This window comes from Arachis ipaensis, chromosome B3 (assembly GCF_059453495.1).
Source record: "Arachis ipaensis isolate K30076 ecotype BB chromosome B3, ASM5945349v1, whole genome shotgun sequence".
NCBI lineage: Eukaryota > Viridiplantae > Streptophyta > Magnoliopsida > Fabales > Fabaceae > Arachis > Arachis ipaensis.
In genome coordinates, this window is record NC_142438.1 from 123,462,674 (window position 1) to 123,472,098 (window position 9,425).

A 9,425-nucleotide genomic window follows, 5' to 3' on the forward strand; every position below is an offset into this window, starting at 1 on the left:
GATGATATCTATCCATGTGTTTTCATAAAGAAATCTGCATCTGGATTCATTATAATTGTTGTGTACGTTGATGATTTAAATATCATTGGAACTCTTGAAAAGATTCCAAAAATTATAAAAACTCTAAGAGAAGAGTTTGAGATGAAAGATCTTGGAAAGACTAAATTTTGTCTCGGCCTGCAGATCAAGCATACAAAAAATGGAATCTTTATTCATCAAACAACATACACAGAAAAGATCTTGAAAAGATTTTATATGGATAACTCACATCCGCTAAGTACCCCAATGATCGTAAGATCTTTGGATGTGGAAAAGGATCAATTCCGTCCTAAAGAAGAAAATGAAGATATCCTTGGTCCTGAAGTACCATATCTTAGTGCCATTGGAGGCTAATGTATCTTGCTAACAATACACGACCCGATATATCATTTGCTGTGAATTTACTAGCAAGATATAGTTCATCTCCAACTAGAAGACATTGGAGTGGAATCAAACAAATATTTCGATATCTTCATGGAACGGTTGATATGGGATTGTTTTATCCCTATGGATCTAAGTCACAACTACTTGGCGATGCAGATGCCAGATACTTGTCTGATCCACATAAAGGGAGGTCTCAAACAGGATACATGTTTACATATGGTGGAACAGCTATATCATGGAGGTCCACGAAACAGACAATTGCAGCAACATCCTCTAATCATGCTGAAATACTAGCGATTCATGAAGCAAGTCGCGAGTGTTTTTGGCTCAGAAGTTTGATCCAATATATTCTGTCATCATGTGGACTAATTAATCATAAGATAGCTCCAACTATCCTGTTTGAAGATAATACAGCATGCATTGCTCAACTTAAAGGTGGATACATCAAAGGTGATAGGACCAAGCATATTTCTCCCAAATTCTTCTTCGCTCATGATCTTCAAAATCAAGGGACAATTGATGTCCAACAGATCCACTCAAGTGACAATCTGACAGATTTATTTACAAAGTCACTCACAAAATCCTCCTTTAAAAGATTGGTACATGAGATTGGGATGCGCCGATTTCGAGATATCAACTGATGTCAACAAGAGGGGGAGACTGTACTCTTTTTTCCTTGGTCAGGTTTTTTTCCATTGGTTTTTCTTGACAAGGTTTTTAATGAGGCAGTCCCCATCACTAAAGGATATTGTACTCTTTTTCCTTCACTAAGATTTTTTTCCCACTGGGTTTTTCTTTAGTAAGGTTTTAACGAGGCAATAATCCTAAATGGTCATCCAAGGGGGAGTGTTGTGATAACAATGCGGATGACCATGACTTGGGTGGCCAACTTTCTCAAGATTGAAACAGTTTTCAAGATAGAATCAAATAAATGAAAGTTGAAAATAAGAATCTCATACATGTATAAATATGGGTTCATATACGAGGCATGAGATATAAGCAATAAAATAAAAATCAATTATCTCTCTTTCTTTACTTTCCAATTTACTGAATACTTCTTTTTCTCTTTATATATATATATATATATATATATATATATATATATATATATATATATATATATATTCATTACAACATATAATAATAGTAAATACATATATGGATTATTATTGAGCTAATTATATTAATACTAGAGTCTTCTATTTATATATCTTTATTTTATATTTAGTATATCTTTTATTTATTTTACAACAATAACTAATTTAGTCACTATTTATACTCGACGATTTTGCTTTAACGTTGTCAACGACGATGGTATTGTTGGGAAAGATTTCTCCGTCGACAGACTCCTTAACTTCTTTGGATACCAACGAGAAAAAAGACAGTATAACACCCTAACTATCAAAGCTTACGCTTCTGGCTGCGCAATTCTAATAGCTCTGGTGTTACGACAACTCTCAGAGTATTTAATACATAAATATGAGCCTGTTAAAAACTTTAAACCGTCTTACCGCTCCATAACACTTTTTGATAGGCAACATACCTCCATACATGCAATACAAATTACAATACTCACAAAGAATACTTATAAATACTTATTATTAATTTACAAGTATTTCATATCAAAATCCTATCCCTCTTACAGAACTTGCAAAATTAAAGGCGAGAAAAACATAAAAACTAAAACAATCCAAAATATCGTCTAAACAGAAAAGAAATAAGCCCTTCCGAACTTCGTCGTCCATAACCTGAAAAGAGAAAAGACCTGTAGGGGAGTGAGAACATCGTCCTCGAAAGGGTTCTCAGTAGAGGGTTTTTGAGAATTACTATAATAGGATACGTGAAAATAAAACCATTACAGTGATTAATAACCGCCTTATGTATACTTTCAAAACCCGATGATTTACCATTAAAATCTGAAATCTTTTCAGAAAGAGGAAACTATTATTTCTTCAAAAATTCAAAAGCATTTCAAAAGGTTTTTCCTAGACAGTATGAATGACCAACCTGATCCAAGCATAGGTTCATTAAGTCTATTCTGAACCAGTTTAGTTTTTCATACTTTTCTAAACTAGAAACACCAACCAAACATGGCCTTCGGCCCACCTCATAATCAACCATGGCCCTAGGCCCAAACAATCCAAACAACACCCAATCCACCACAATCCAACAGAGTTTCTGTCGCAAACACAAGTAGGAAAGCTCAGGCATAAACAAGTAGTTACTTCAAGTAGAACAATTAGCAGTTAAACACAATTAATCACAAAGGCATTCCAAGTACAATATGCACACCCAAACAATGTCACATAGATGCATATGATGAATGCCTGTCCTAGTGGCTGATGAGTCTCATCTGCCAGTTATAAAGCCAACCCGACAAGTCTTGGTAGCTAACCATTAGACTGTCCCTCTGTCGTGCAGCCGCAACTCGAGTTATTCACAATCATAATCATAATCATACAACACCCACACTGGTGTTTATCCACGGGGGTGAGCTCATCCGGAACTTTCACAGTGTCCGACCACACTTACGACATAGGGTCAGCAGAGTATCGAGTCTCAACCTGGAGCACGTGGTGGCTAGGCACTGCTTTTACCCAGGGAAACTCGTATCTTAGATAATTAGAAGAGCAACAATCACTTTATCAACTCAATAATCATCCATATTCATACTCATCCATCCGGCTCATAACATATTTCACAATCAGCCATAATTCATTATCATATACAGCCATTCTGGCTCATAACATATTCCACAATCAGCCATAATTCATTATAATATACAGTCATTCCGGCTCATAACATAATAGCACTTCCACCATCGAACATCATAAGACTCATAAAATCATCATTCAAGCCATAAATCACTTTTTCTCAAAGTCACTTTACTTTGAAGTCAAAAATCAATTCTTTCCAGCCTTGGCTTTAAAATCCCCATTCCTCAAATCATTTCAAGCTCATAAGCCACTTTTCCTCAAACATAAATTTTCCTTTTTTAAAACATGATTACTGAGCACGTGGTGGCTAGCCACTTCTCCTCAAACGTAAAATTTCTCTTTCTAAAAGTAAAGCCACTGTCCACAATATTTTTCCGAACATTTCAGAAACCACGCCAAATCAAAAGCCCTTTCCGAGAGATTCAAAATCATTCATTCTTAAACAGGATTCAGTAACAAAAGTTCTTCAGCAGAGCCTCAAGTCTTTAGGGGAGACTAACATAACTCATTTCCTCAAATTTGTTTAAAATCTTTAAAACCTTAGCTTCCTGATTTGAGTAATAAAAATAGAATCTAAGCCAAACCGAGTCATGTAATCGATTACTCCTTTCAAAACCATTTCTTTTACTTAAACAAAACTAACTTCAATTCCATGATTAAATCTAAAGCGTTTCAAACAGCTCAAAAATTGTTTTAGTCTTGCAAAAATTCAGAATTCAAAGAGTACTTAAAAATTTTCCTAAAACATTGAAAAATGAGACTTGTCAATAGACATTCAAGTTCTTTCAAAGTCACTGAAACTCCTCCAATTGAAACCCTCAAGTCAAATTCAAAGACATAAACCCTTTTCACATTTAAAACAGCCTTAGAATATAAGTTTCATCTAAATAACTTGCTCCCAAAAGAGATACAATGCTTTTCTTAAGAAACAAGACTAAATCATAATTTTCTGTTTAATAATTCATTTCAAAAGCATAAGTCATCCCTTTCTTAAATACTCCAAATAAAATAGTAGAAGTCTTTAACTCATAGTTTTCCAAATGACATTTCAATAAAGTCTCAGATTCTATCGGAATTTCGATAGTACCTCCCCTAAAACTTGGACCTTGCCACCCTTTCCGGGTCCTAACTACACCATTCTGCAACCCTCTTTAATGGGTTCAAAACCAAATTAGTTCAAAAATTAAGTTGGTTCCGAAGGTACATCATTTTCAGATTTCAGGAACACCGATTCAACTAAAATCAACTTCCAACAGGATAAACTCGATTTCAAAGCTTTTACAAAATAACTTTAAAGAAGCATTTCAAGAACAGTTTGTTTCACAAAACCGAACAATAATCCAGCCAAACAAGCATTCATACTCATCCAAGACAACCAACAATACATAAGACTTATACAATCACTCAAAGATACATTTTCTCACATCAATATCCATATATAATAATTCCAATTCGTAAAGTGTAGTTTTCTAAAAAGGCCCCTACCTCAATATGCAAAACCATAGCCCAAACGCCTCACAGAGTTCCTTTCGCCTCAACCCGAATAGACGGAAACCAAAACCTCGGCTCCGCTTGCTCTCTCAAAAGCAGAAACAGCTTCAAACGCCGCAAGCAAACTCAGATTCTAACTCCTAAAACCATTAACATCACAAATACTTTATTACACGGAACAGAACACTAATGCAGGGCTTTTGTAACAGAAATACTTACTGAACTAGCGAAACAAAATAGCGGCGGGCTCTGAACCAGTTTGGCAGCGGCCCCGACAGCCACCTCAAGTGGCAGCGGCGACCGGACTCTGGCGATGGTGACTGAAACCCACATACAGAGACGATAAGATTTTCAAAATCTTGAATGAATGAAAACTAAACTCAAAAACCCATATCGGCAAAGTTTTCCGGAGATGGCAGCGGGTTTTCGGGCGGCAAAAGTGGCGGTGGTTGGCGCAGGTCTCCCCTCTCTCTCCCCTGCTCCCGTGCTTTCTGTCTCTCTTACTCTGTGCAACCCGACGGCCTCCTTCTCAATGGCACGGCGGCGGCAGGGACGACTGGGAGATACGACGACGTCTTCTTCTCACCAGCGGCAAACCCTCGGTGGCGACGCACGAAACTCCTTTAGCGGTGACAATGCGTGGCTTGACGACGACAAACCCTAGTAGCAGCGGCGGTAGGAGTGGCTTCAACAGTAGCACCCAGGCGCGGCAACGGCGCGGTGGCGATGCAGCAGAGGCTCCCTCCTCCACTGACTCTCGCACGGCTTTTCCTTCTTCCCTGAACGGCATCGATGGTGTCCTTCTTTCTCAGCGACAAAGACGGCGGCTCCAAGCCTGCGACTCTCTCACTCGCAAGCCATCTCTCTTTGTCGACGTTAGTGGCAGCAGCGCGATGGGTTCGACGGCGGGGCGTGGTGGCACGGCGGCGAGGCGTGGTGGCGACGCCCTTCCTCCCTCCAAACCTCCCTTCCCCGTTTCCCGTTCTCCTTGCTTCCCTCTTTCTTTCTTTCTTTTACTTTTTTTTTTCTGATGTGTTTGCTGAAGGGAAAGAAGGGTTGCGGCTAGGGTTTCATTTGGACAAAAGAGAAAATGTGGGTTCAATTAGGGTTGGAGTTTGTGTATGGAAATTGAGAATTTTGAGGTTTAATTTGAAACTAATTGAATCTTTAAAATTATTCTAAAATATTATTCGTTGTATCAAAATACTATTTGGTTTTCACTCAAACACTCTAATTGAAAATATAATACAATATAATTAATTTTCTTTATTAACAAAACTTAAAGTATTTAATTATAAAGATATTATCATATAAAAATTTTGTTATTTCACAACTACTAATTTTATATTTTAAATATGGGAATTAATTCAATAATTAGAAAATTAGATAAAATTCTAATTTAAATATCCAAACATCATTATTTTTAAATCTTTAAGACGTTAAATAGTAAATAGAAAAATAATCCAAGATTATAGAGTTTGGATAAAAATCTTAATTTATTTCAAATTCAATTAAACAAAACTACCTTTAATTATCTTCAATAAAATAATTTATGAACCTAAAACTGTAAATAAATATATATAATTTAAAATTAATTTGTAATAACTTTTCAAAAGTTCTAGATCTTACAGACAGCACTTCAAAAAATTTTCTACTAGATCGTATAAAAAATGACATCAACTCTAATTCCTACTTCTACCACCACCGTGGACCCCAACTCCATTTTTGCCAGCGAATTGTCCTTTTTTCTGAGTCCACTAATAATACTTTTATCTTCTCTTTTTTAAGTTACTCTTTTTAATGAATTCTCTTTTTGAAATTCTTCGTCAATAATAATCCAATTCCATTGGTGAGTTATAGCCTGCACCGGTCCAAATGAGGAGATTGGTGCACCTGTCACCTCTGACACAAGTTTCTGCTTTGGTGGCAGGTCTTTTTGTATTTTACAAGATTGGCTATATAGTTTTGTATATTGTGTTATGACCCCTCAATTTATACATGTTTGCATTCTAACTCCCTGTATGAATGAGCTGTTGACTGAGTTTTAGCCCATTTGGTAGAGCGAGGAGATGAAGAGGGGCTGCCATTAACTCCACAGCTCAAGTGACGGCGAAGCCCTAGAGTTTTGGCAAACTTGGTAGGACAGAGCATGGTAGAGTTTTGGCAATTTTTGTTTATAGAGTATTCTGTCTGATGTAATCTGATGTTAATCCGTGAACGCCATTTCTGCGCAGGACTGCATAGAGGGAGAATCCGCGGCGGAGGAATGTTACCGGCCATTGTCTGCTGAAGAAAAGGGAGGCAATGGAAGCAATGCCTTCGGCCCAGGTGGCGACAAATTCGGTGATGAAGTTGAGGATGGGGAATTAGGGGTGGAGTCGGATGCAGAGGAGAATTTCACGGATAGCTTCTTTAACAACTGGGAAGAGAGAGCAGTGGACGACATTGCAGAGCTGGGGTGTATAAATTTCAAGGAAATAACTGCAAAGGAGATTATGATGTGTCATTTTCCGGATCGATCGGTGGCATTCTTGTTTTACAGTTTGTATGCGAAGATGAATGGTTTCGCTGTGAGCAGAATAAGATTCGGCAAAATGTGAGGAATGAGGTTACTCAACAAGAATTTGTATGTTTCCGGCAAGGGTTCAGAGGAATGGGGTCTGTTAACGACGGCAGGCGATGGAAACGTGAGCCAAAGGTGGAGACCAGATGCGGCTGTAAGGCAGAGATGCGCGTCCACGTGCACTCCGATAGTGGTAGATGGATAATATCATACTTTCAGGACGTTCACAACCATGAGTTGCTGGACGATAGACTGACTTTCATGCTACCGTGCCATAGGAAAATGGATGCAGCCGCCATGGAACAAATGAATATGATGCTTAGAGTTGGGATTAAAACGCCACATATTTATTCATCTTTTGTGCAGACTGCCGGGGGATTCCAAAACCTTCCGTTTCTAAAGAGGGATATGTATAACCAGATAGGGAAGCAACGGAGGCTCATTGGCGGGGATGCGACGGCTTGCCGGAAGTTCCTGGAATCAATGGCACAGGCTAATCCTGGAATGTTTGTGCATTATTTGGCGGACATGGATGGTTGTTTATCCACCTATTTTGGTCGGATAATTGCAGTCAGCTGGATTATAGTTTGTTTGGGGATGTCGTGGTATTTGATGCGACATATCGGAAGAATAAGTATATGTGTCCACTGGTTGTGTTTTCTGGAATGAATCACCATAACCAGACAATTGTGTTTGCCGCTGCGCTAGTTGCAAATGAGAATGAGCAGACTTACACCTGGTTGCTGCAACAGTTCCTAGATGCCATGAAGGGTAAAGCACCTGGGTGTGTGATAATAGATGGGCATGGAGCGATGAAAAAGGCAATCGATGCGGTGTTTCCTGGGGCCTATCACCGTTTGTGTGCGTGGCATCTGCTGAGGAATGCCACTTCTAACCTAAGCAACCCCAGATTTACTTCTGAATTTAAGAAATGCATGCTGTTCGATTATGAGGTGTGGGAGTTTGAAGATCATTAGCATTATATGGTGGATGCGCTTGGTCTGTCTGATAATCAATGGGTTTCTGACCTTTACTCTAGGAGAAGGATGTGGGCAACTGCACATATAAGGGGCAACTTATTTGGGGGTTTTCGTACAACATCAAGGTGTGAAGGATTGCACTCAATGCTGGGTAAATTTGTCCAGTCTCGTCATAATTTGAGGGACTTTATTGAGCAGTTTATGCGTTGCATATCCCAAATGAGGTCCAGGGAAGTACATTCTGATCTGTTATCCGTGGTTGGGGAACCAGTGCTACAGAGTCCATTTCATGATTTGGAGAGGTCAGCTGCAAAGAAGCTCACAAGGGCAATTTTCTTCAACTTCAGGCCCATGCTTTTTCGTGCTTGCACACTGAAGGTACGAACACACACATGGAGCCAGACTTCTGATACATTCACTTTGTCTAGGTCAGCTAATGCGCGAGTGGGAAGTGAGTCACTATGCTGACAGTAACAGTTTCAAGTGCTCTTGCTTGCGAATGGAGTCCCTTGGTATACCGTGTGATCACATTGTAGCAGTGCTGGTACATTTGGAGATGACTGACATACCAGACAGTCTTGTTCTGGATCGTTGGTCCAAGAGTGTTGGGATTCAACGATCACCTGCCGTAATTGGATGTTGAATGATCTATGCAGGGAAATGTGTGTTCTTACATGTCGTCACAAAGCTGAATTTGTTGACATGACGGATAAAGTTATTCATGAGATAGTGCGGCTGAAAGAGATTCAGGATTCTGGTGATGCAGGTGGTGTGAATGAAGTTGGGAAAGCTTCAACACTAGAGGGTTGTGTTAGGGATTCACAGTTGGTGCGGTGTCGAAAGAGGCAAAGAAAGGAAACGGTGAAGGGGGTGAAGAGGTGCGGTCTTTGTCGCCAGACAGGGATAATCGAGTATCCTGCCACTTAAATTCCAACAGCAGAATGAATACACAAGAGGGTGCATCATACTTTGGTGGTGAGGGCGAAGGTGAAACTGCACAATGGAGGATTCGTCTGAGGAGGAGGAGGTAACACTTTCTCAACAAATTTGTTTAGTCGCCCTTTTTCATTTAATGTATTGACCATTTATCGATTCGTAGTTCATGGCTAATCGATTCGTAGTTCATGGCTAACTGAATGTATCATTGTAGCTGGCATGGGACGATGCAGCGAACCTTGCCTTGGAGGGGGGCTATGATTCATAGGGCACAATTTAGTAACCGTTCCTGTGGTTAGTGCGCTCACAGCTCAA

The 9,425-nt window shown here is 39.3% G+C and overlaps 1 pseudogene; it reads left to right on the forward strand.

Annotated features, from left to right (window-relative positions):
* The first annotated feature begins 5,266 nt into the window (after positions 1-5,266).
* On the forward strand, positions 5,267-8,817 carry LOC148572331 (protein FAR1-RELATED SEQUENCE 5-like; annotated as a pseudogene).
* Positions 8,818-9,425: the final 608 nt, after the last annotated feature.